Here is a 27,961-nt window from a genome sequence, read left to right as displayed (position 1 = left end):
GCATTTGAATCTTTCAGGAAGAAAGTGAGGCTAGAGTGACACAATAAGGAAAACAATGTCCGTATTTATCATTGTCACATTTTAGAATGTTATTCTAAGGAGTTCCATTTTTATGGTTTTTAGATCATATGCACAAAGAGAAAAAAACAAATGTTCATAATCTGATTAAATTGATGATTAGAATATAGCACAAAAGGAGGTTTTCTGAGACAGTTTTTCCATTCTCAGATAAATATGAATTTGACATATAGCAAATATTCTTCTCCAGAACTTGACAGCTGAGAAATTGAGACAGGCCAGGAAACAAGCTGAGGAGGCAGTTGTGTGACTTGAACTGCAATTCCTGCCAACCCACTTATGGTTAAAGACATACTTTTTATCTTCATGTATTCATGTTTTAATGAGATGATGGGCAGTGAGTCTGGATCAGGGGCTTTAAAATAGAATTCACCTTCACTAACCAGTTGTGTCAAACTTGCCCAAACATTTCCTTGAGAGCATCCCCCTTATGGTATTTCTATTTTCATTGGCAGCCTCTTCCCTAGACTTTCTCTTCCCATCAGTTTGTTCTCCCCCAGCACCCCTGTCATAAAAAGAATGAAACCCAAGTAGTTGTGAACTTTTATAAAAGCAACAAAAATTGTCTTCAGTACTTTAAGATCACATAGACCTGGTTCAGGTCCTCGTTTCACCACTTATAAGATATACTTAACTTCTCCGAATCTCAGTTTCTCAGCTGTAAAACAGTGTTGCCTACCTTATATGGTTGTCAAGAGGAATACATGAGTGCTTAGCATTCAGTACATCTATTGCTATCATAATCACCGTCAGTTGCTGCCACAGCCTCACAATGTAACTGTGATCAATAAGAGGTTTAGAAGAAGGAACAGATGCCCCCTTCTAGAACGTAGTGACAAGCAGCAGGAGAAATGCCTTATGGAGCTTCTCAAACAATTGCCCTCAGATCTCTCCCTTTCCCACTCTACCCAAATAGCACACATCGGTTGGCACTTAGGAATCACTAAGTGAATCAGCCCGTAGATATTGATATAAAAGCTGTGACTTTGCCTGGTCACTGCCTATGTGAAAGAAAGGGGAATGTTTTTCCTAATCCCCAAATTTTAATTTTGACATTGGCTCCAGGATCAGATATCAAAATGTAAGATATTCTTGAAAGTTATTATTCATAGACCTAAATCAATTGGTTGACCCAGTTATAAAGTTAAAAACAGAGCTGAGCAGTCACCAGCAGGAGGAGCTAGAAGGCCAGTGTGTGTGTGTGTGTGTGTGTGTGTGTGTGTGTGTAAGGGGGAATTTGTGGGGGTAAAATCATGATCTAAGGGTGGGGATGCTTTTCACTTTGGCTTGCAGGTACACGGTCAACTTTTGGAAAGATCTGTGTTAAAACTAAGGTGTTTAAAGCCACCAGACTTAAAGAAGGGGAGATAATTAAACCAACCTTTTTAAAAATTACCAACAGACAATGGATTTTAAATGTCTGAGGGAACATTTTGGGAAGAGTCATTATTATTCACATTTTCTTTATTGAGAGAAACCTCAGAGAGTCTCAGCCTTATCAGCAGTGATATAATAATAATTTACTGGCTTCTCTGAAGACAGATGTTGGATGTCTCATTTATGAGACAGACTTGGCTGGACTTTTACCAAGCCTGTCAACTTGAAACCAAGTTCTTGACTGAGGCCTGCATGTCATCAAGTTGAAGCCAAGTGCAAAAGGCATAAATGTCCCCTTATCCCAAGTGCCTCTCTTATAAAACTCCAGATGATTAACGACTTTGGGTTCCTCTCTGTTTTGTGGCTTTGACTCATGGTGCATCCCCTGTTAGCCCAAGTGTTTCTTGCTGCTGGAGCTAAAACATAGTCACTTCCCAGGTATGGCCATTAAAGCAGGGGTGGGGGAGCTGTTTCCTTGAATGGCCCCAATAACCAGAGATTCACAAGATCCACCTCATCAAATGGTTTTTCAAGGCCCTTTCTCATCTCTCTTCTTCCCTGAGGCCACCTCAGTTCAGTAGAATTCTCACCTGTGTATAGGAGACAAGAAAAGGAAACAGACATTGAAGGAAGTCCATTTTGTTATCATAAACAAACCTGGCATGAAGTTATGTTGAAGGAACAGACCAAAACAAGTGGCTACAACTTGGCTTCCAAGTCCACCATTGCAGTGAGCCACTAAGAACCGACGTGGCTACAGTCTCCCCATGGGGATCTTAGAGACACTCCCTGTTTCATCGAAGTTGACATCTGGTTCTCAGCATGGCATTCAAGTTCCTTCGTGACATGGCCCTTCTTACCTGTTCTAACCTTATCTCCATCACTCAGCCCCTCTTAACTGCCTTTTATATGAGCATTCCAAAAATACTGAGTATCTTAACTTTCCCCATCGCTGCTCCTTTGCGCCTGCTGTCCCCGTCCCTGTAGAAGGCCTCTCCCCTCATCCCACTTTTCCCCATCAAAAAAGAACACCTGGAACAGGGAAAATTTGCTCATCTTTGAAAAATCAGCTCTGATATCATTTTCGATGAAAAACTTTCCCCAAACACTGCTCTACCCACGCACCCACCCCCATCACACAGAGAGAGCTTCTTCTTAGAACCTTCTTAGAACCTTAGAACAGATGTGTGAGATGAGTCTTATTTGATCTTACCTGTACCCTCCTCTAATTCACCTGCCTGAGACCCTCATGGGCCCCTTTCTAATCTTCACAAAGGCTGTGAATGGGCTGGTGGAGGCCCTGGAGGAACAGGAAGGTGGCCTAGAAGGCAGTGTGCAGAAGTCAGGAAGGGAAATGCCTGGAGATGCAGTTGTGGCCCTGTGGGGGGAGGGCAGGATGTGGTGGGAAGGAAGGGCAGGAAAGCCTGCCAAGGAGTTGTCTGTGGTGTTCCTAGTGGATGTCTGGGGCTCAGCTGGGGAGGATTTGGACCACAGGAGGGACTCTGCTCTCTTGTAGAGGATAATTGAGAACAAGGAGTATTATGCAATTTGAAAACATCCAATTCCAGAAAATGTGATAATCCCTGACAGTGACCCACTTCACTTGTATGAGTTTGGCTTCTCCCTGCAGGCCTGTCTCTCTCAGGCCAGAGCCACAGTGGGCTGTTCTTGGTAAGGAGAAAGACTCCTGGCCCCTGTGACAGCCCTCTCTCTCTCCCCACCCCTTCTTCCCAGCTTCTACTCCTCCCCCTTCACCTTCAGCTTCCCTCAGGCCCGCCTCACTCACTACCCTCCATTCTCTGTCATTTTTCACTCTTTCTCTGGCTGTTTCAGGGGCGTCCTCACTCTCCCCACTCCACACACACCTCCCTCAGACCTCCAGGCTTTTCCCACACCTACCTCATTGGGCTATTTCATCCCTTTACTTCATTCCCTTCACTATCTAGTGATCAATTCCTTATTAGTATCAATTAGTATCAATTCCTTATTTTCTCTTTTTTGCCTTTAATATTGTTTCCATCCTGTTTTCTGGAAGCCATTGGCGCTTCTATTCTGTCTTATTTTACCTCTTTCTGCCACTTCATTCACTTGTTCAACAGGCACCTCTTAAGCACGTAAGGGCAGTGTGCTAAGTGCTAATGAAACAACGATGCACGAGCCCATTTCATTAAGCTGGAGTTCGGCCTATCACCCAGAAGCGTGGGCTGGGGCACCAGCCTATCACCCAGAAGCGTGGGCTGGGGCACCAGGTGGGCCACGCAGACAAGTGAGGGACGTTTCCCCTGGGGGATCAAGAAGGTCACTGACTGGGTACAGCTGGCCTTCTCAGCACAGCTTTCAAACACCATTTCTGCTTTCTTGCTGATTTCTGTGAATTTCTGGGGTACATTAATCCTAAACCTTGTGTGAATAGAACAGGAAACAGTTGGTACTATTAAAAGAGGGAAGAGATAGAAGACTGTAGTTCAAACGGGACATATTTTCAAGACTCACAAATGTGCATTTGCATAAATGTCCAAAGTTAGTCAGCAGATCACAACAACTTAGGAGACGTGCAGCAGGAATATTTTTAAAGTCACATCTGACCATACACCAGTCCTGTGGTCACTGTGTGGGATTAGCCAGGTTTTGCAAAGGAGGAAATATGGAAAAGGAACATGAAAAGATTTCCCAAGGTCACACTGAAGGCAGTGGTGAAAGGGATTAGGAGCTGAATGCTCTCTCGGGCCTATTTCTGAGCTACTAGACAACACAGCTTCTTGAATGCAGATGTTAAACAGGTTTTTGCCTTTAAAATAAGAGTAAAACATGTTCTTATTCTGGCCATATTTCAGTGCAAATATCCTAGGGAAGAGGGGGGTCCATCTGAAGGGAAATTAATTATTTGAAGCTTCTGGAATATGAATCAATCCAATTTCTCCCTGTGCCTTAGTAAAGACTGCTTTAGACTTCAAAGAGAGGTTCTCAAATTTTGCTGCTTATTGGAATTATCTGAGAGCTTTTAAAAACCCTAGTGCTCAGACTTCATCCAGACCAAGTCAGACTCTCTGGAAGCAGGACCCAAACATCATTATTTTTTTTTTTCAGTTCTCCAATACACAGCCAACTTTGAAAAGCTCCAGTGTTGAAACTGTGCACCCTGGGATCACCTGGGAAGCTGCAACTATTGTCCCTTGTCTCCAGGGACTATGGTTTAATTGCTTTGGACAATGGTCTGGGGTCATTGAAAGATCCCAGAATCATTCCAATATGCAACGGAGTTCGTGAACGACTGCTCAAGGGCCCTGCTACTCAGAGTCTAGTTCTGTGAACCAGGCATCATTTGAGAGCCGTTTAGAAATGCAAAATTTTGGAGGTGGCTCAGTTGGTTACGTATCCGACTTCGGCCCAGGTCATGATCTCACAGTTCATGATTTCAGGCCCCACATTGGGCTCTGTGCCATCAGCACAGCACCTGCTTCATATACTCTCTCTCCCTCTCTCTGCGCTCCCCTCCACATGGGCACACACATGCTCTCGCTCTCTCACACTCTCTCAAAAATAAATAAACATTAAAAAATTAAAAAGAAAAGAAATGCAGAATTTCAGGCCCCACCCCAGACCAGAGGAAATAGAACCTGCATTTTAATAAGGTCCTCCCTCAGATGATCTGGATGCATATTAAAGATTGAGAAGCATGCTTTTAGAGCACTCCCCCTTCAAAAAAATTTTTTTAACTTTTTACATTTTTAAACAGGGAAAGTTTATCCCTTTCTTCCAATAAGGTATAGGATAGGCACAAAGAGTGAATCACAGAATTTTAGAAATGGAAATAATAACTGCTAATGGTAATAATAATGTGCTATTAGCATTAACTATGTGCAAGGTATTTTTCATGCCAACCATTCTACATGCACTCCTTTGATATCCACCACAAACCTATGATATAGGTAGGAACCCTGTGCCCATTTCACAGCTGACCAAACTGAGGCTGACTCCTAAGTGAGCAGCTGCAAGACCACATGGAAATGCAGAAGGAGTACCTATCCTAAGATTTCCAGAGCATGAAAGCACATGCTCTTAACCGCTTGGTCAGATTTTCCCAGCCTGTATGCAAAACACTCTGGATACGTTACAGATGGGCGACCATATTGATCCCTTCAGCACCCCCATCAGGCCAGCAGGGCCTGGGGTGACCACCCACTAGAGAAAAAAAGATTAGGAAACCCTGGTCTAAATTACACTTTTTCCAAATTATCCTTTTGTGTGTTGTTGGACAAAGAAGCTGTGTCTCCTAAGGCTCAAGTAACTTACTTGCCTAAGGTCATACAGCTACTTAAAGACATTGTGGGCCCAGAGCCCAGGAGTCTCCACTGCCTGCCTGCCTCCTCCCACTAAGTGGCATTTCTTCTTCAAGTGTGGTCCCCAGCCCAGGAGCATCACCATCATCTGGGAATCATAAGAAATGCAAATGTTCAGGTCCCGGGTAGCAAGCCCTCCAGGCTATCCTGTTGTCCGTTGTTTGAGAACCAGTGCGCCAAGGCAAGCAACCCCGATGGCCTTGCCAGTGCGCCTGCTTGCAGCTCCTGTGCTTGGGTCCCTATTGCAGCTGCAGCTTCTCTGCAAAATACAGATTTCTTCAGGGGCTTAGCTTTGAACTAAGCTGAAATTTACATGCTGATTTAATCTTCTTAGGGCCTTCTTTACCTCTCAGAAAAGAGCTGTAATGCTTTAGAAAAGAGAAAGTAAATGATGAATAACAGATAAAATATTAAACACTCTCTCCATGCCTTCAACCCACTTTCTGCTAGGACAGCAAATACATGGGCATCGGAAAGGGAAAATGAAACTGACATTTCTTAAACACATACTATGGCGAGACATCAGGCACACAGTGATACAAGCATGCACGCTCTCCTCATCCATCATCTCAATGAACACAGTAATCCCTGTCTAAAAAATAGGAAGACCAAGGCTCCTAGAGATGAAGTGGCTTGCCTAAGATTATAAAGTGGCAATGGCAGCCCCCAGGGTTTGTCCCACAGTCCCTGCTCCTGTGTTCCTTGCCCTCCAGCAGGAAAGGGAAAGAGCTTAGGACACACTCAGTATCTGCAATGATTGGTTTCCAGATTTCTCAGAGCAGCTCCCAAAACAGATCCACTTACTCAGAGCCCCCAGGATGCCTAACTGAACAACACTTTCCTATATTCTGTGTTTGCACTGCATTATGGAAGCTGCTCTCAAAGCGTAAGAATTAACCATCCAAGGAATTTGTTCAGCCGTGCTTGAGTACCCTGAAACGCTTAGAAGTTTATTCCTTGGGGCACCTGGGTGGCTTAGTCGGTTGAGCCTCCGGCTTCGGCTCAGATCATGATTTCGCGGTTCATGGGTTCGAGCCCCGTGTCGGGCTCTGTGCTGACAGCTCAGATGAGGCCTGCTTGGGATTCTGTGTCTCCTTCTCTCTCTGCCCCTCCCCCACTCATCTCTCTCTCTCTCTCTCTCTCTCTCTCTTTCTCTTTCTCAAAAATAAATAAACATTAAAAAATTTTTAAAAGAAGAAATGAAATGTATTCCTAACTGACAGCATCTGTCCCAAGGCAGCAGTTCCTTTGTTGCCAATGCCCTGCTAGCAGCCTTGAGTTTGGCTCTTCAGAAGACCTGGAACTTCTTTGCCACATCTTGAACTTGAGAAATGAACCCCCAAGAGAAAGAAACACATGAAGATAGTGCGAGTGAGCCACATCGTCTCCACCTCCCCAGTAAGAGCTCATGTTCCTGCCACAAAATGCAACAAGGCTCTGAGCTATAATCCAATAAGTAGAGCAAAAAGGACACTGGCTAATTCAAGCACAGAAAGAAACAGACACCTAGGGAAGGGCCAGTGTTGGGCTGTAAATCCACACAGACTTCCTTCCCTGTTTGTCCCAGCACCTGCCCAGCACAAGCTCTAAACACCCACTTTCTAGTCCTCCTGTTCATTCACAAGGTGGACACACAGTGGTTAACCTGAACCCTGCAATGAGGCTTCAACACTGGGTCCAAACAGATAAACCCTACAGAGAACTCAGCAGGCAAAACAAAAGTTGTGTCTCACCTTTCTCATTCATACAAGGAGAAAGCCATTCTCCACTCTGAGTAATTTTGATTGAACTTCATGCTTTTGCCGAAATGCAGGTCAGTTACTTCTGTAAAGGGCCCCACAGGCTGTATTTCCTCTTATCTGAGGCTGAGTCAGGCCTGGGACTCTTTGAAAACCTGCATCCAGCCCAAGAGTTACTGTTTACTTGTCACTATTCAGATTCCAAGCTCCACTCTTCATTGTCCGTTCCAAGTGCATGTACTGCCACCATCGCTGACACTTGATTAAAATCAAGAAAAAGTGATTCAGACATGATGGGCAACACCATATTATTATTTCAGGCCCCTGACAAAGGAGTGACAATGGAAAGATCCACAATAGTAGCCAAATGCCTAAAAGTTCAGGGACATCTCTTCTCAGTAGGCAAAGAAAGGTGCCGACAGCAGCTGCATGAAGGAGTGTTGGGGGTGGAGGACAGAAGCCCTTGCGCATTTTCCTTAATTGTTCCCCTTCAGATTATGAAAAGGCGTTGCTATGTAATTATAATAGTGTTGGAAATGGTCTGAAGCACAATCAAAAATGACTTGGCTAAAGAAAGCATGAAAGGGAGGGGGAAATGGTCTAGAAAGGGTATAGGTGGTTCGAAGGTTAGCTGTGAACATGGATTTGAGAGGCTGTGGCACATTATCAGCATAGCATCCTCTGTGGAGTGGTGGTGGGGGCAAAATTTCCATAAAGAATGTTTTCAAGAATGGCTTAGGGTCAGTTAACATATACAGAGCATAATATCATGGACTATTTTATTTAATCTTCCCCAAACCATTCATCATTCCCACGTAACAGAAGAGGAATCTGAGGTTCGAATGGTTAATGGGCTAGCCAGAGATCACAGAACTGATCAGTGACATGTTAGTTTCTTGAATGCAAGTCAGTACTTCTAGCTGCTACTGTTCTCTGTATCATGAAACCTACCTAAAGGTGCCTCCGGGGGCAAGGCAGGCAGTGGAGATAAGGGGAGCTACCAGATTTGAAGAGGGGAAAAGAAGTAAAAGCAATCAACATATGGCTTCAGTCAGTGAACATTAGGGATTGGTGGGGGCTACGACGAATGAAGAATTATAGACAGCATCTCAAGTGAACAGCTGGTATTCAGAAGCAAGTGACTGTTACCTTTCAGGAGTGCAGACTCAACTGCCAGATCTGATGACTGTTCAAGAAAAACTGGAAGTCAGATTTTTAGATAAGCTTTTCTGTTTGTTTTAATGTTTGCTCAAAAAAATCTTAAACATCAGGCATTTGCCTGTTCCATCAAGAGACAAAACAAAATCTGTCTGCAAACCAGATTCAGCTCATGAACTGCCAGAGGTAACCTCAGCCTTTCCTTACCATTAATATCAAATTATTAAATTTTACCATATACGTAGGACCTCAGTGATCTTCTGATCAGTTCCTCTACCTTACAGATGAAAATGTTGCAAGTCATAAACACAAACTGAAATGGTAAATATTAATCTTCATGATAATGTTATTTTAGACATAATTCTATTTCCCACATGGAACATGTGCAGAAAGATCATATTGTCCCACGAAGACTAGAATCCCAGTCCTGCTAAGTAGGAGCTGTGTGACCTTAAGCAAGTAACTTAACCACTCTGAGCATTCAGTTTCTTCATGTGCAAAATGGAAACACTGACATGTAAATTACAAAGCCATAAGAATTAAATAAGACAATTATTAGGGGTGCCTGGGTAGCTCAGTGGGTTGAGCATCTGACTCTTGATTTTGGCTCAGGTCATGATCCTAGGATAGTAGGATGGAGCTCCACACTGAGCATGGAGCCTGCTTGAGATTCTCTCTCTCTCTCTCTCTCTCTCTTTCTCTCCCCCCGCCCCCCCCGCCCTTCTCCCCTGCTCACATTCTCTCTCTCTCAAATAAATTTTTAAAATAATAAAATAAGGCAATTATTAGAAGTTATAGTATACAAGGCCTATCAGAGAAGCTTGGGCAAGGCCTTCAAGGTTGCTACTGCTCACTCTTCTCCCCGCCCCAGCCTTGTATGTGAATTTCTTTTCTTTTAGTATTTGGATAGCCCATTTAGAATCCAGCCAATTTCCTTATAAAGTTCATGTAAAATAGAAACTGGAATTTCTAATTTTATCTGATGCAGACTCCTCCACTAGATTGCTCTGCTTTCTTGTCATAGACTTACTGGGTACCTTGGTTGGCAATAGTCTTGCCTTGTCAAGATTTGAAAATGCACTCTAACAATTTGAGGCTTACCCTACTCTAGAGGAAAAACCCAGATTGTTTTCTTTCCTGAATGAGAAAAACCTAGTTCTTCCCTACTGTGTTTCATTCTTGTGAGCCCCTTTTACTACACATACAGCACACCACTTCAGATACTTCTGGTCACCAAATGTGTGTGGGCTTTTCCACAACAAGCAAATCTCAGACACCAGCTGGATATCCTACTCAGTTCTGACACAATGTATCCAGAGATAGCATCAAGTCCCATAGGCAAGGGCTCAGTCCCACAAGACTGCCCCCCACCTTCAGACGCCAGGAGCAAGTCCAGGTCATCACCTGTGCTCCTAACCAACCAGCTACAGATAGAGGTTCCAATGACCCCTCCTCAGGTTCAAAGTATTTGCTAGAAAGGTTCACAGAACTCAGGAAGACACTTACATATGTTTACCAGTTTGTTAAAGGTTATGGTAAAGGATACAGATGAATAGCCAGATGAAAGGTACATAGGGGGAGTGCTGGGCAGTCCCGAGCATAGAAGCTTCTGTTCCCATGGAGCTGGGGTGGGTCACCCTCCCCGTGTGGATGTGTTCATCAGCCTGGTAGCTCTCCAAATCCCTTGTTATTGGAATTTTATGGAGGCTTCCTCACGAAGACATGACAAATTATTAACTCCATTTTGAGCCCCTCTCCCCACTCTGGAGAATGGGAGGTGGACTGAAAATTCCAAGCTTCTAATCATGGCTTGGTCTTTCTGGTGACCAGCCCCCATCGAGGAGCCTACCCAGAGTTGCCTCATTAGAACAAGAAATGTTCCTAAGTGCTCTTATCGCTTAGGAATTTACAAGAGTCTTAGGAGCCCAGGGTCAGGACAGAGACAAATATTAGGACAAGTGGTGCTCCTAGAGCTCTGATCACTTAGCAAGTTATGAAGTGTCAGGAGCCCTGGGTTAGGAGCCTAGTGGGGAGTGGGGAGGAGAACGTGTATATTTTCTATTATCTCACACCTACTATACATGTTTGCCCATTGGAAGCAGGCAGAAAACCAAACTCCTACATCTCCCCTCCTTCCTCCATCCATTGCCTACATTCAGAGCGTTCTTTCCCACTGTAAACACCGACAATTACAAGAGAGAGTAGGCAATTTGGGTATAGTTTTTAGTTTTACCTGAGGTTAAGTGAATCCCACAGCAATGAAAAGTCAATACTGTATTTGGCCAAATAGACATTATTAAAGCATCTAGATTAAATGAAATATAAATAATAGTCCATTGATTTTTTATCCAACTTTGTAATTTAGTTTACAAGAAGCAGTTATTCTCAATACACCAAGAGCTTGACTTGGCTGAATGTATTCTACGATATGTTATAGGAATTTATGTTTTATCATCCCATCTTATTTGTTCTGTTTGTTTTTACAGATGTGTATAAGCAAAGAGGTTTATCAAATTTCTTTTCTTTTTTTTTTTTACTCTCTGGTCCCAGTTGAATGCTTGATTTGAACAATAAATACCTCCTGCAAGGGTAACAGAGGAATTCAAAACATTGACTTTTGCTAAAAGATGAAATTCTTCAGTATGAGTAAATACTGTAGGAATCATATTTTAAAATCTGATCCTGGAGATTAAACCAACTTCCTATTCTGAGACTACCCAGTGTTCGGGTGTCACATTATTCAGGAATTTCCAATTCTACGCCAAATATGACTCAGATAAGCTCTCGTGATTGACACTAACCTACTAAAATTCACAACTGCCAACCTCAGTCTCAGATCACATTCAACAACAGAAAGTGAACTTGCACGATGCCCAGTCTTCAGGTGGATTCCATCTTGAAGGTCCTTTCCCCCATAGGCACTAAGGATACCGAAGGCAATTATCAGGAAAATGCCAATTATGTCAATAACAGAACGGCCATAGAATGGTAAACAGCATGAATTAGTCTCCCTCTTCTCAGCCATTTATAAAAATATCTATTCATGACAGTTTTCTTATCTAAAGATGTGATGGCAAAGCTAACTTTATACACATACTATTGATTTTTGGCAGAATGAAGTCAAATAATACTTTAAAAGTATAAGAATGAGGAATACATGTAGATATACATATCTGCCAGGTCACTTGTTAAACCCTGCGTAAGCCAGTGCATACAAGTAGGTCATTGAAAGTCAGTGCAAACCGGGGCAGCTCTCCTGGCAGGAGACATTAACCTGCAAGAGGAATCTTGCAGACAAGTGATACATTTTAGCCAAGCAGCTATATATTTTATTTATGAATTGATATAAGCATAGAGATATACAGGAGAGGAATGCATATACTATGTATCCTTAAACACACTCCAAAATAAAGATAGATGAGAAGAGAAATGTATACCTACACATTCACCAATTTAATGGAGGGGGGGTCTTTTCCCCCACCTTCAACCACTCTGAAAAAAACCCATAAAAGAATGAAAGAAATCAGAGCTCTAATTACAGCTCTGGGGCCTATAATGTGGTTAGTGGCTTCTATTTTGTCCCCCAGCAGGTGTAACATTAACCAGCCCCAGGCTCCTGTCTCAGTTAAGATCACCTTTGCTGTAGCCTGAGCAGTGACCTCAAGCACAGAGGGATCTGGGGACTCACATATACCACTTGGTCCGAAAGGCGCCAGGGTCTTGCATTTTTTATCCTAAAGCGGACAGATTTCTCTTCCTAGGTGTTTACTTAGGTGTGTTTTAGACAGTGGTACGTACATTTCCTTCATCATGAAATGTGAGGTCAGGAAGAACCTTCAAGCCCCTCATTTTCTAGCTCTAGGATGTCCTCCAGCTACAAGGGCTGCTACAAAAACACAGGAAAACACAAACAGAGCATCTTCATGTGGCCAGGAGGAGGCAGAATACAGCAGAAAGCACAAGGCCCTGGAAGTAGGCCAAGTCGGGTCCCAGTCACAGATGGAGGCATTGAGCCAAATTCCCTAAGCTTTCTGATCTGGTTTACTCAGCCATACATGGAAATGACAGTATAAGTCTACAAGTTGTCCTCAGTAGTTCAGAAATCCAAACTGCCCTGAAATGCAAAGTGTTTCCTAATCCGTGTGATAGCAAAGTCAGCTGAGACAGAACTTAATTAGAGGTAAAATCTGACCTAAAGTGACGAGGCTACATATCATCCTTATTTATTCCATGGCAGCCAAGCACCACGCCAGGGCCTGGTGCAGGGGAGTCTAAGCTAAACAGAAGGACTCTGGTTCTGTGTCCTCATCCCATGTGCTCAGTGGAGGGACTTCAGCTACTTTGAAATCCCCGGCTCTTGCCTGCTGTTCCAATTGGAGTAGCAGGTTAGGCCAGAAAGGAGCCAAGAGGATGACCCTTGTTTGTGGGAGCAAAGGAACCTATGTGAGAGTCCCCTCCAACCCCACTATCACTGGCTCAGAGCAGAGGTGTGGGTGATGATCTTCAGCTGGACTCACTTTACAGCTCTTATTGGCTCAACTCCAAAATTTCACTGTGGCATTTCTTGATTTTTCCCCCTTTTAAAAGGTGGGGAAAAGGGTAAGTGGAAAAAGAGGCTTGTAGCTTCACAGAATTTTTTCATTCTGTAATAAATAATAAATTTGAAAGAAGGAATGGTATCTCAAAAGAAAAAGTCAGTTACCCTGCAAAATCCTCTTCAGGAGAGACTTTTTAAACCTGTGCCATGGGAGCTGGATTGCACTTGTGATTGCTATATTTTTTTCCTCCATCACTGGATAGTTTTAAGTTGAGTTTGTGCTTTTCTTTCCTCATGTCTCAAAGCCAAGATCCTCAGCCTTTTCCTTTCTGAATGCTGACCCATAAGGTTTCCTTCCAGTGCTGGAGAGAACAGCTGGCTTTGGTACACCATCAGGGCCAGCCTCACTAGTGAGTCGAGTGAGAAATATAATGTGTAGTAGAGGGGGCAAGGTCCTGCTCCATGTAAGCCCTGCCACCTGGCCTTCTGCCACTCAAGCTGTGTCCCTTTGAGACCACGAGAGTGTTAGTCAGCAGGAAGCATCTAAGCAAACATCACCAAGTAAGACTAAGCCTCATCAACTTAGCATTTTGGCGAACAGACACTGACAGTCAAATCCTGTGGGAATGGACGCTGGGAGGGTGGGATGGAAACGGTGTGAGGCCAAGGAGGGCACTGCTCGGAGGGTGAAGCTCCACCAGCCTCACTGTTTCCCATGTCGTTTTTAGGCAAGTCAGCACCCTTCCTATCGCTAAGGTATCTGAGATGCCGCAGGGCGGGGTTGCCAGAATTCCCTCAATCCCAGGCTTTCCTATCCTCAGTTGAATACATGATATTCTAGTCCACATGCAACAAACAGTTTTTGAGCATTGACTATGTGCCAGGTCTCAGTCTAGGCAATGGGAAGACATAAAGTATAGCCCTGACCTTGAGGGACTCAAAACTTTCACCTATCTAGAGATGTCTAGATGTAACATGATTTTATTAATTCTCAAAGTGGGTTCCATGGAACATGAAGTCTAAGAGACAGAAGAGGTAAGGAGAACAGGTCCTATCTAAATTTGAGAAACACTGCTTGCTTAACAGTGTGTAGAAAGAAGAGTCTTAGCAATAAAGAGATATGCTTAATTTCATGACTTATTTAGGCCCAGAACCCATTTATCATGTAATGTCTTAATATCATAAGGTGCTTAATCTGCCATGAAACATAGTTTGGACCCAACCCATGTGCTTCATTTCAGCTAGATGCACCTTAGAATTCAGAATTTGGGGGATGTTAGCAAGGTAAACTAGTACACCCCTTCTCTGTGCCATTTGTGATGGCTGAAGGCTTCTTCAGAGAGGAAACAGAGAAGATCTACTCCATTAGACACCCAGGCCTGCTAGCAGGGTTTGAGGACTAATGTTTGCCCATCCAACTCTGGAATCTGGGACCACATGACCAGACTTCTACTTGTTTCAGCCATATTTGTCCCATTTATTTATAAAAAAAAAAAAAAAAAAAAAAATAGATGTACTGAGAACCAATTATGGAAGCAACTACATTGAAACTGGGTATTCTTTGTCATCAGAGAACTTGTAGACTGTCTGTAGGGGGAGGGGAGGACTGACCAGTTGACAAGCAATTTGAAGGTGTGATAAATGCCATAATTAGGGTGACCATATATTTTGGTTTGCCTGGGTCAGTCCCAATTTACCCCCCATTGTCCATGTATAATATGTACAGGTGCCCCCTTTTACTCCAATGAGTGTTCTAGTTTTGACAATAGATTACCCAGTCCCCCTAGTTACAGTGGGTTCAGGATGTAGAAGTCCCTAGGAGGGAGAGTCCCAGTGAGCTCAGAGGACCTGACACCTGAGTTGAGTCCTGAGTAACTGAGGAGGCAGAGGTAGCCAGGGACAGTGGAGGCATCAGCACTCAGGTGGAGGAAATAGAAGTGCAAAGAATGATAGAAGACGGGACTTTGCACATGCAATTACACTGAAAGAGGCAGGAGATGGGTCTCAAAGAGTCCAGTTTAGACTCCTCAGGGCCACAGGAAGCTTTCGATAGGGTTGTAGGTAGAGACGTACCATAATCTAATCAACATTGCAGAAGAACCACTCTGGCTGTGAGTGGAGGCAGGCAGTGAGCTGGGGCTGCTCAGTACAGTCCCTAGACCAGTGAGGAGACTGTTGCAGCCACCGAGAAGAGACATGCTAGCAGCCTGAGTGAACAGCAGCAAGTTTTGGGCTAGAGAGAAGTGGATGGATGGATGGATGGATGGATGGATGGATCGATCGATCGATCGATCGATCGATGATGAATGGATGGATAAGGAAGTCTTGGGCAGGTAGAAGAGACAGAACTTGGTAACTGATTGATTGATCGACTGTGATGCAGAAGTGAGAAAACAGAGTTGAAAGTCAGACCCATGCTTGAGCATGACAGTGCATGATGGAGCCTTTAATGAGACAGGGAGCATGGGGGAGAGCAACAGGTCTTAGTAAGAGGGAGACAAGAAAGTCAATTTCAGTCAGAACAAATGTGAGGTGTCCTTGCTGTGTCTTGGCCTTTTTTTCCAGAGCTTCAGAGCTGATAGGGTGAAGACAAAGGAATGTTTTTTAAAACTATTCAGAAACATTCTTGAAACTGAATGAAACAAAAAGCCAAGTCAAAGTGTACTAGAGCCGCCTTGTTACTGGCACGACATATCACTGGCTGCTGTTGTTTAGGAGGCAGTAAACTGAGCCTCCAACACCAAGCTCCTCTGTTTTTCCCTACAACAGAGCAGGTGTAGACAAGGGCCCTATAAGCATCCCTCCTCCCACCCTGTGTACAGAACCCTCTGCCTCCAGCCTCTGCTACCACTGACAACCCAGCTGAGCAGACCAGCAGCTATCAAGTGGCCCTAGTCCTTCCTCAGGTTGAGGCAGGCTCACATTCTGACAATGGACCGCTCTCAAAGCCATCCACCGGCCCTCTGAGCCTTCCACCAGCACTGGCAGTTCTCTTGCAACCACATCCTCGCCATCCCTGGGGCCATGATGCAATGGCTGGATCCATGCAATGCAATGGCATGCATGATGCAAAGCTGGATGAGGGCAGAAGCAAGGGTATTTGGTTTGCTTTTGGCCAGAAAGGATCAGAGCTTTAAATTCCCATGGCCGTCCTTGGATCTTCCAAAGTCATTTGAAATTCTCTACTTGATTTTCTGGCCACTGTGGCTTTAGGCTCTTGGTTCAAAATTTATTGGTATTATTCATGGGGGTTATAGTCTGAGAAGTTAAAGTGACTGCATGTGTGTAATGATTCTACTCTTACCACTCAAAGAACAAGAATTGCTTCATGGAACGTCACTGTCAACAGGGCTCTGCTCAGCAGCGATGCTGTAGCAGGAGGCATCGCCTCCAGAGCCGGCATGAAATCATCTCACTCAAAACTGTCTGGTTCAGGGACTGGAATGAGCTTATTGTCTGGAACCCTGAGCCATCTGCAGATGTATTACTCACCCGTAGAGGCTTCCTGTCGTAATCCAGAGGACCAACCTTTGCATGCAAAGCAAGAAAATTCCAAATTCAGGTCTCATTTCTTAAGTTGTTACAGTGACCCAGGGCCAAGGTACATCTTTCAAATGACGCCTAGAAAGAATTCCTGGCCCTGAAAATGCAAATCAGTAGGACCTGAGCTATGTATTTCTATTTCACTCAGCAGTCCCAGGAAACCTGTGGGCATTTGGATTTTATAAAGTGTGATGTGTTCTTTGGGTTTTGTTATAATGGGAGTCTAGGCTTAGCTTTTTATTCCATGCTCTCTCTGTGTATAGCTGGAATTACAATCATCATAATCAAGCATTTAAGCAAACAAAAATAATCATTTGAAAGCTATTTTCCATAAGCTCTTTAGTTCTCAATTCACTTCAGAAGGAAATGTTCCTTTTTTTCCTATTGTAGTACTGTCCACAGTAAAAGCAATGGCCAGTTCTCCACACATAAAATTAATTCCACTTCAGCTTTTCTGAATAAAAACAAATCGATCAAAAGCCCAAATTTGTTTTTCTTCCAAGAAGGCTTTTTTTTTTTTTTTTTGGTACAGGGTGAGGTAGAAGGCAAAGTACCTTCCACTTTCTATCCAATCAACCTAGCATCATTTATTGGAAACATTCTCCCTTTCCCCACCATACTGCGGTACCAGTNTTTTTTTTGTACAGGCCAAAATCTACTTGTGAACACCATCCTAATTATACTTAAAAGTAAGCACTTCGTATCATTTTGAGCCCTCCTGGAAACCTCAAATTGTTATCTCTGGGAATGTTTTAATCTCTAAAATCCCCTTTAGGGTCCATGTCACGCAATTCTCTTAACCCAGGACATTTCTAATTAAAGTGCAAAGATCCATAAATGCAATGATTCTATAAACTAACTCACTATTATTCCATTACCACTGAGGGACAAGGTGCTGAGCAGAAAATGAGGAAATGATTGTACTGGCCTGCTCGAATAGCAGCAATGGGAATTATTCCAAACCTCAAGGGAATAGCTATCGAGTCAGCTCCTTCATTGTGTAGGGCCAAGAGAGAGAATTTGCAAGGATAACTCAAAACAATGGACAATCTGTTCCAGGTTCTTTCAACTTCAGGAACCTGTGAATCATAAAAATGAAACACAAAAATCACACGAGAAACTAGCAATGGTAAGCACAGGAAAAGAAACTCCCAGAGTGTAAAGAAGGGGTAAAAGAATTTTTCCTGTCTATAGCACCCTTTGATGTCTGTCCCTTGGGAGGCTATTTTTTGAGTCCTCAAATAAATCAGTTTGCTTTATTAGAAATCTCCTAAATTGGCAAAGAAAAATCTTTTGCCCAAAGTGTGAGCTGACCAAGCCAGAGAAGTTAAGCACAGAATGAGAAAAGTTGGCTTTGCCACCTCTTCTGAATCAACGCCAACAGTCCATCTAGAACTACCTTGCTGGGCATTCTTGGGCCTTCCTTGCTTACCTGCAATTATCACTCATTTCATGCCAGCCCAGCTACCAGGACAGAGAAGGACCTGAGAGATGAGACGGTGGCACATCCCTTGTGAGGTCCAGAAATAGGGGAGCCACAATTTTGCATTAAGACTTCTAATGATGTGGGTTATAATGACTCAAAGGTGACCTGCACAATCTATCAGACACTGTGAAGTTTAATTCTAAAGAGTTTAGAGTTAATCTGAGGTTTTTTTGCTACCTGGGGAGAACACCAGAAGATACCATTCTGATGGCTATCTGCAGTCCTTGAAATCTGCTGTGGTAGCTTTCCAGCTCCACTTATATCTAGAACTGCATCCCTAAACTGAGAAGTATCAATGGAAGAAAAAGAATATCACTCCACACTGCAAAACAATATAGGCTTGGCCTGAACAAGAACACTGGGAGTTCCCAGCTGAAAGGAAGTTAGGCAGCTGGAAGGGATGTTACCAAGTGGTAAACTTCAGTGATTGGTGGGGACCCTGGGCATACCCTGTACTGACAATGCCTTAGTTTCCTTTCAAAATTCTCTCATGGATCTGAATGGTGTTAGTCCTGTGGCCCCACAGAAGTCAATAGAAAGAGTCCTGGAATGCTTGGCTTGGCCTCCTCCAAATCCTCAAGAAGGTCACAGAGCTTCTATGTCCAGCGGCACCATGCACACAGGCCCAGGGCTTCGCCTTAGCTCTCAGGCAGGTGCTAGGAAGGTTTATTGAGACCCTCACCCCTTCTCTACCATGACCACCTCCAGAGTATACACACACCTTTATTGGCAAGCACTCTTAAAACTGGCAACAAAAAAAGAAAATCAATTAGGAGAAAATTATGACTATTATTCAGTCAGCAGATGGCATGTGTAATATGAAAACTCTCCAAACTTCCACAGTCACCAATTTTTGAAAGCCCTTGACCTCTCTTTTGTTGGATGAAAGAGAAAAGAATCTTTCAGTTCTGCTTGCATTACTAACCTCTATATTCGAACCTCTCCTTGGTTCTGGGCTACAAGCCACATCTCATACTCTCTCAACTATGTATCCAATTCCTAAAATGCTTGAAACACTACTGCTCATGAATGGAAACTCAAAACTATAAGAGAAAGTGGGATGGTGAGAGACCTCTTCCTCTTCTACGGTGCCCCTATTTTCCTTTCCTTATTTTCTTCAAACAACCAGTGATGCATGGGACAAAATGTTAAAACTTCAACCACTGAAAATGGAAATCTCCAGTAAATTCTCTCATGGCAAATACCAAATGGTGGGCAATTCTCCCAACCCGAGCCCATGAGTCTTGTCACAAAGCTTCTAGGCTACAGTCACCTATTGGTTTGATGGTCTCAGGTATAAATGGTGCCAAAGAAACCTCAGAGAATTCAGAAACGTGAAGGTCTTTTCTAAGACCTCCTAAGAGTCACCTCTGATGACTCTTTTCAAGGCCATTGAGCTCCAGAGTCAAAGAGAGGGAGAGTCAAGCTGGTAGTACAGCAACCTGAGTTCACTTCCTGGCTTTACCACTACCTAGCTGTGTGGCCATGGGATGGCTCCTTTGTCTCCCTGTGCCTCAGTTTCCTTACCCATAAAATGGGAATAATGAAAGAGGTACCTCCTAGGGTTAAAGGAGATTATTCATGTGAAATACTTAACACAGAGCTTCCAACATAGTGTTTAATAAATGCTAGACACCATTAACCCTGCAGTTCTGAGCCAGAGGCCCAAAGAGGCATGAACTTACTGCTTTTTATTCCAACTCATGTCAGAAACTCAGCAATGTTACATAGAATTTGAAATCAGGAGGTAAGAATAGCAGGAGCTCCTCTATACTATAGAAAGGCCCATTGAGGAGCGCCTGGGTGGCTCAGTCAGTTGAGTGACTGACTCTTGGTTTCCGCTCAGGTCATAATCTCACAGTTTCGTGGGTTTGAGCCCCACATCAGGCTCTGTCCTGGCAGCGTGGGGGCCTGCCTGGGATTCTGTCTCCCTTTCTCCTCACCTCTCTCCCACTTGCACTATTTCTGTCTCCCTCAAAAATAAATAAATAAAACTTAAAAAAAATAAAGGCCCATTGATAGCAGCATATATTTACTTTTCTATCCTTATTTATAGTTAATCAGCAAGGATTGCAAGGATATTTGAAACCTCACATACAGCCAAAGGATGTTGCTGTCTGTATCTCACTAATGTGATCAGCAGAAAGTTTTACTAGGCTTGGCAGCTCACCCACAAATGATTAGTTCAGTAGGGGGTGAGGGGAAGCCCCAAAAGCAAGGACCCACCCACCATTGCAGAGTGGGTCTCATGGGCTTCAAATTTTTGCCTAAACACTAAGGTGGAAATCTCCAAAGATCTAGTTTCCTTACCAGATTCTGATTCCTAAGATTCAGGTTGAGCTGGAAATGCCCTCAAAGTAATCACATTTCTGAGAAATGGCCAATGCTTCCCACCCACTACCACTACTGAGTAGCAGAGGAATGTAAATAAGGGAAAACTCTCCATGCTGCTAAAATATTTAGAGAGGAATTCTGACTGAAGGTCACAATCAATTCAGCCTTCCCAGTTCCTCAGGGTGATTTCAAATTGGGTTTCAAAAAGAGGCCAAGAGCCAAATCCCACAGAAATTTCTGGAGCTGGCATTAAATGAATCTTGCACAGAACTCCTAGCAGCGGTTAGATATTAACAAGGAGAAAAGAACAATTATCGTTTGGGACTCCAAGTGCCACTTTATGTCACTTTAAAGAATGAATAGACTTCCAGCTCCACTCAGCTGTCTGCTCACAATTACAAAGCAATGGTAAATAATCATGGCAAATGGAAGGTTTGATTTAGGAGAGTGAAATTGTATAACGACTCAGTGCTTTCTCTTCCTTTTCTGTGGCAAGCGGGATAGCTCCTACCACTGGTTTAGCACACATACAGATCTGTGACTTACAAAAAAAAAGGCCCTGGAACTGTTTGTTAAGGCAGACACACAAACACACAGAACAAACCTACCAAAACATTTTTTATTACTTTTACAAGGAGAGAATAATCATATGATGACGCATGGTTTAATTTGCCCTCCAGTGGGTTTTCCTAGGCAAAGGATCATATCTATCCATGCCAATAAAATTCTGAGTGGTTTTAATAGAAAGTATGTCTTTCCATTTTCTCAGTACAGTGGTTTCTGCGTACGCCATCTGAGCTCTACCCCTGAGAAGATGTATTGATATGGCAGATATGGGCAGTACTTCTCTCCTTTTGCACCCATAATTCACTAGAAGGGGAAGGCAGGTTTTATACTTGCTCTGAAAGGGGTCTAGACCCCGAGTAGTGAAGGCTTTGATCTAGGGCCCAGAAGTATCTTATCCAAACATGCATTCATTTAATCTTGCAACTCAAGAGTGATGGACCCTTCCAAAGTGGTTCGGGAGGACCAAAGGGACAAAGTTGGGGCACACAGGAGGGACTTGTAAGTATGCCCAAGGAGCCAGTTATCTGTGATACCCAGTCTCAGGAGAGAAGCTTTGCCTTTCAGAGAGGCAGGAGGGGTAATGTAAAGCATTCCTAAGGCAGGCAGTCTCCTCTCAGGGCTTTCCAGGGGAGTGAGGTTTTGTATACTGGAAAACATAACAGCAAAGGAGAGCCGCCTCGGGAGATCTGGGCAGACTGGAACATATGACTGCAGGTGTTCCCACCTTTCCTGCCAGGGCCCAGTCTGACATACTCATCTCTCTCACCCCCTCCCTAAGACTCCCATCCGGTGTCATTTCCCATGACTTGATTTCTCACCAACTAAATCCCAAATAAGGTGTAGGCTTCAGATAATACCTTTCCCAAAATAATTTACATGTTAACAGAAAACCCTAAATGCTTTTCAAGTCTCAGTTCCATTCAGTAAACATCAGTTGAGAAGACTCATTTCTGCTTATGGGGCATTAATCACTGCAGATGAGAAAAGGAATGAGAAAATGTTCTGCCCTCAAGGAGGTCACAGTCTAATAGGAGAGGAGATGTATAGTCAGAAAATCCTGATATGTTATGATCAATCAGAGAGGTTTGAGTGAAGGTCTGTGGGAGCCCCAGTGAAAAAATTCTCTAGTTGGAATACAGGAATAGACACAAAGAGGAGCTATTTGCATTGAGCTGCATGTCCATTAGGACTGTGTTTGGCTGCATATACCGGAAAAAATCTAAATAACCATAGCTTAATCAAAATAGAGGTTTTCATCTCATGTAAAAGAAGCCCAGCATTAGACAGTATACAGCTGGTAATAGAGTTCCATGATGTCATCAGTATTTCTCTGGTCCTTCTATCTTTCTCCTTTATAGTCCTTAGAATGCAGCTTCTGTCCACAAGTGTACCTTATGGCCCCAATATGGCTGCTGGAACACCAGACAGCTCATTTAAGTTCCAAGCAAGAAGGGAAAAAGAGCAAATTTGATACTATCTTTTAGGAGCTTCTCTAGAAATTCTACCCAACAAACTTTCCATTTCATTGGCCATTCAATCTGCTGAGGAAATAGAACCTCCTTCTGTTACAAGGAGGAATGGGAGATGGGATATTGGCTAGGCAAATACTAGCAATCTATTCCACAGGATTTAAAGAATAAACAAGTCTCCCTGAAAGACAAAGTAAGGAAGGATATCCTCGGTAGTGGAAATAGAACATTAAAGATAAAAGTCTGTTAAGTATTTGGGGGATGTGGGAACTGTGCCAGCCTACAAGGCCTTCCATGTCAACTTTAGTAAATTAACCTTGTTGTTTTGTTTTTAAGTCAGTGGATTTTCTAACTTTTGGGTATGTACTGTGGTTATTGTTCATAGGAACCCTTTTATCTGAATGGACTTTTATGAAAAAAACTAAAAGAGAAGCAGCTTAGCTCAAGATGAGATTGGAGGAGAACTATAATAACCATAGGGGAGAGAATGGCAAATGCTAGGAAAGTCGTAAATAAAAGATCACTGGGATTTCAGAGGCAATGACAGAATGAGACAGAATGACACAGTGAGCTGTGTCAGAATTGATTTAAGATTTCCAAGTGCCAGCTAAAATGAAAAGTTCAAATGGAGAGAACAGCATATGCAAAGGCCCAGAAACACAGTGATATGTAAATGGGAACCAGTGCCTAATTGTATTTCTCAGGAGTTAAGGTTTGTGAAAGAGTGTGGGGAAAATGGTTGGAAAGGTAGGTGAGAGGGATCAACAGAGGGCAATGAAGTTCAAGTGCCAAGAATATATAAGGCCTGAATCTGGAGCTATGTACATCTAAAAGGCAAAATCGCACAGAAAGGGTAAGTCCACTACTCAGCCACCTTTCGACCTACTCTCTGGTGCCCCACAGCCCCCCTCAACCGAAGCAACTGCAACCTAACTCTCTAGGATCCTAGTCACACAACCACTTAGTCCTTATTCCTGAAATTCACCAACTCCAGAAAGTTAAGACCCTGAGGAGACATAGTGGTGGTCTATGTTCTCCCTCCGCTATGGAGAGTCCTCTCTCTGTCTATACTTTGGGGTTATCAATGTGGCAGATGCTTTGGGAAAATGATTTGCAAACTATAGGAAGCTATCCATAACAAGTTGGGACCAGCATTTCTAAACAACAAATGAAATGGTAGAGAACACTGTATTAGTCAGAACAGGATAGACTATATCGTGCTAACAAACATTTCCCAAATCTCAGTGGCCCATCGAGCAGTTAATTTCTTTCTCACGTAAAGGCTGCGAAGGTTATGGATGACCCTCTTGGGCCACTATCCTCTATGTGGCAACTCAGTGATCCAGGCAGCTTTGATCTGTAGCTCCACTCTCTCAGCCTGAGGCCTCATTGGTTCATGGTAGCAGGGAAGAAGTCGGCAAGGTTGCATGCTGGCCCTACAGAATTATGCCTTAACTGAAATAGAGGTCTTCAGCCTATAGGTCCTTGTGGAAGTGACACTAGCCACTCAGAACCATACACATTGGCTGAAATTAGTCATATAGATACCCCTCCCCTCTTCAAAGAAGCTGATGTACCTACTTTAGGTACCAGAAAAAAAGAGGAGGATTGGATACTGGTACACACTAGCCACATCTAGTATACCCATAATAGGAGAGAGGTGGAATGGAATGGGGTAAGCTAGGGTAGGATAGGGAATAGGAATAGATCCAAATGCATCATAGAAGTATTTTTAGTGTTACGTATATACAATTGAGCAGATGTTAGGGCATGTACTCAGTAGCAATTGTAAAACATATTTCCAGGTAGAAGTTGGAGGTAAAGGGAAAAAAAAAATTGAAAGTGATTGCATCTGAGAGAAAAACGTGCCTGGAGAGGAGAATGAGATTATTTATGACACGTGACCCTGTAACAACAAAGAGCTCTCCTCTTGTATCTCCTCAGTCAAAGGAAATAAAGCTTCTAATGTCTCCTGAACGGGCTTCATTTTATAGCTCAAAAATAACTTAATGTCACATACCCTGATTCCCATACATATAACAAACTCAGTGGGTTACAGCAGCCAGCATTTCAGGGGTAGGGATGGGAGAAGGAGGGAGAGAGAGAGAGAAAGTTCTGTCTTCCTCACAGAGCCACGAGGCATGCATTCTACTGAGTTTGCTAAAGGGTCAGAGAAGGTGTCCTCAGAGTATTGGAAAGTTAGCACGGCCTCGAGGACAATCAGGGCCCAGAGAAACAAATGTGATGACGAGAAAGAGCTGCTCTGAGGTGAACTTAAAGCAAGCGCGTTCTGAGCACGCACCTCATTCTTACAGACATAGGTCATTCCTGTCTTTTTAGGGTTCTGTTAGGACCCTCACAATGTAAATGCTCCACAGAAATCCTGCTGTCAGGAAACAATGAGCAGTGCCTCCCTGGGCACCCTGTGTGGGACCACTGCTCCAAGAATCAAAGGGAATCTTCTGAGAGAAACTTTGCAATATCTGTCTCAGGGCTCCAGAAGCCAGCACAAGAAATATTATGAACTCTGCAGGGTACGTGGTAGGTGTTTCATGAGTAAATTGACCTGGGGATGCTTGAAATATATTTCTAATACTCACAAAATTCCTTAAGGGACACAGTGAAAGAATAATAATAATAATTTAACTAATATTTATTGAGTGCTTATAGTATGTGCCCAAAACTGTGCTAAAAATTGTATCTATTTTCATCTCGCTTATTCCTCTTCCCTGTGAGGTCACTATTGTAAGCTATTTTCATTTTAGGGATGACAAAGATGAGGCTCCAAGAGCTTGGGAAATTTTCCCACTCACAGATAGTAAGTAGCAAAGCTATGAGTCACACCCAGCCTGTCTTTTTTAACTACTATGAAAAAAAAATAAAAATGAACAGAAGACTTGGGATTTTTCAGAAGCAGCAGGAAGTTATGGGCTAAATTATTTACTCCTAAGAAAAAAAAGGATATATTGAAGTCCTAATCTCCAGTACCTTGAAATGTAACCTAAGTTGGAAATGGGTTCATTGTAGATGTAATTAATTAAGATGAAGTCAGACTGGAATGGGATGGGTCCAGTATCATTGACTTGCTTATAAGAAAGCTTCAGTCATGTGAAGTCACAGGGAAAACAACATGTTAAGATGAAAGCAGAGATGAGAGTAATGGATCTACACGCCAAGCAACACTAAGAATTGCTGGCCATAACCAGAAGCTAGGAGAGAGGCATGGGACAGAGCCTCAGAAACCACCAAGCCCGCCGATACCTTGATCTCAGGCTTCCAGCCTCCAGAACTGTGAAACAATACATTTCTGTTGTTTAAGGCACATGGCTTGTGGTACTTGCTATGGCAGTCCTGGGAAACAAATACACAAGGTAATTGCAATCTCTAAATAGTTATCCAACGAATACCTAACATAGCACCATGTGTCTCCTTAGGAATGAGAAAATCAAGACATAAAGAGTTGGAGACTTTTGCCCCATTTGAGAAACAGTCACAGCAGCAGGAACCTCAGTCATCTGTGTTTGGTGTCTGCTGTCTCCCTTTCCATGAAAGTATTGAAGGTAGTTTCTACTTTAACTTCATGCTCTGAGAGTCCTGACCCATAGGCTCCCCTTGCCGATACAGAATGGACTGTTCCTGTCTCCTCAGAGGTAGAAGATGAGAACAATTGTGCATCCCCAAGGAATCCCTTTCCATGCTCACACTGAGACCAGTCCCCCTCAGACACGCAGTCTTCTGCACTGGAGGGGAAAGACCTGGCCCCTTGGGGTGCTGAATGAGCCCGAGGGGGCTAGGGCAGGGCTGCCCACCTGTGTCTTAAATATGAATTCTGGAATATCCAGCTGAGGCTCCAACATTCATGAGACCATATCCAATCAAGTCTGGAGGAAGGAATCAAGTAGAAATTTCCCTCCAAACCAGAGTGAAGACTTAGCATGCTGAAGCAGAATTACTTCTCAAAGCCCAGTTCTCTGACACATGGCCAGGGAAGTGACCCATAAAGGTCTGTTGTCAAATCACTGTGAGCTGACAGAGGGGGTCTGGATCTGGGTGGCAGTTCCCTTAACCAGAGGCCACTAAAAGCCAAGACCTACTCCATGTGAATAGCAGCAGCATTTTTCTCCAGAACTGTTTCCTTTCAAAACAACTAGAGCCAAATGTAGCATTCCATATGGCTCAGTGGTTTTCAACTGCATGTGATAGGCAGCAAAAATTACTGTAAATCTGTTGATCTCCTGTGTCCAAAGGGAAAAGTCTTGAGGACACAATAGTAGGAGGAAAAACAATAAGAGTAAGAGTAAAGGCGATATAAATATTATAATTATTACTGTACCGTGCATTCATAGATGTGGCACTCCCACACTCAGAGTCCTTCATGAAACCAGCTGCCATTCTTCTCTGCATCACTTAGACCAGTGGTGTTTCGGGGATTGGTAAAATGCAGATAACTAGAACTCCCACCCAAGCAGGTCAGGTTCAAGGACCTGGAAATCTGTGTTTTAACAAGCAAAACAGGAAATGCCAGTGCAAATGGTCAAGTGACCACACTTGGAGGAACACGAGGTTTAGACTTTCTTCTCTATTAAGAACTAAGGTAGTGGATCAGATGAGCTCTCAGGTTTATCTCCAGCCTCATGATTCCAACATTCCCCTTGTTTATCTGATGTCTACTTGCTCTACTTAGGTTGGTTGCTTTGGTATCCTACCACTGTTGTCTTTCCTTTAAACTTTCCACAAACTCCACTGCCCTTTTTCTGCCTCTGCACTGTCTGTCTGGAACCAAGGAGCCCAGTAGAATTATCTTAACATTCGATGGGTAGATCTTAAAGATATCACTGATAAAACCAACTTCCAATACAAAGAGTGTAGAAAGTACACCACTTTATCAGCTAGTCTTTCCTCATCCTCCATACTTAATTGCTCCTGACCAGAGTTTCCTAGCTCAGGACCTCTAGGGGAGCATGGATGCAGTTCAAGGCATCTGGGAACACTTTGAAATGTCATGTGAAATTGTATACAAATGATGAGCATATGGGCAGTTTTTCAGAGCTCTCAGGCCAAGGCCAGGGAAGGTGAAGAACCACTTCTCCATTCTGGGAAGATAGCAGTAACATCAACAGCAGTCTTTCAATCTCTCTAAATCCCTACATAAAAACAGGCAGAATAATTAGATAATAAAACCAAAAATCCATGGACATGTTCAAAACAAAACTAGGGACAAGTTTTTTCACAAAGCCCAAGTGACAAGTGAGTAGAGACAAATCACCATTAACACAGTGTCCACGAAAGGGGGAAAGGAAGCAATTAGGGTAGTATCTGGTGGACATAAAAAC

At 43.3% G+C, this 27,961-nt stretch overlaps 1 protein-coding gene and 1 long non-coding RNA gene across 3 annotated transcripts in view; one reads left to right on the top strand and one right to left on the bottom strand.

Annotated features, from left to right (window-relative positions):
- SLC9A9 (solute carrier family 9 member A9) overlaps nucleotides 1–27,961 on the top strand; it is a 659,022-nt gene that overhangs the window by 617,870 nt on the left and 13,191 nt on the right. The window lies entirely within an intron of this gene.
- Nucleotides 1,525–27,098, bottom strand: LOC144225510 (uncharacterized). The gene is made up of 2 exons (XR_013333328.1): nucleotides 26,962–27,098; nucleotides 1,525–2,045 (listed from the first exon to the last, which is right to left on the bottom strand). It is a non-coding gene; the product is annotated as an uncharacterized LOC144225510 (long non-coding RNA).

Source organism: Crocuta crocuta, unplaced genomic scaffold, assembly GCF_008692635.1.
Source record: "Crocuta crocuta isolate KB4526 unplaced genomic scaffold, BGI_CrCroc_1.0 scaffold337, whole genome shotgun sequence".
Lineage (NCBI taxonomy): Eukaryota > Metazoa > Chordata > Mammalia > Carnivora > Hyaenidae > Crocuta > Crocuta crocuta.
The sequence above is the reverse complement of the archived record's forward strand: the minus strand, read 5'-3'. Positions and strand labels throughout refer to the sequence as shown.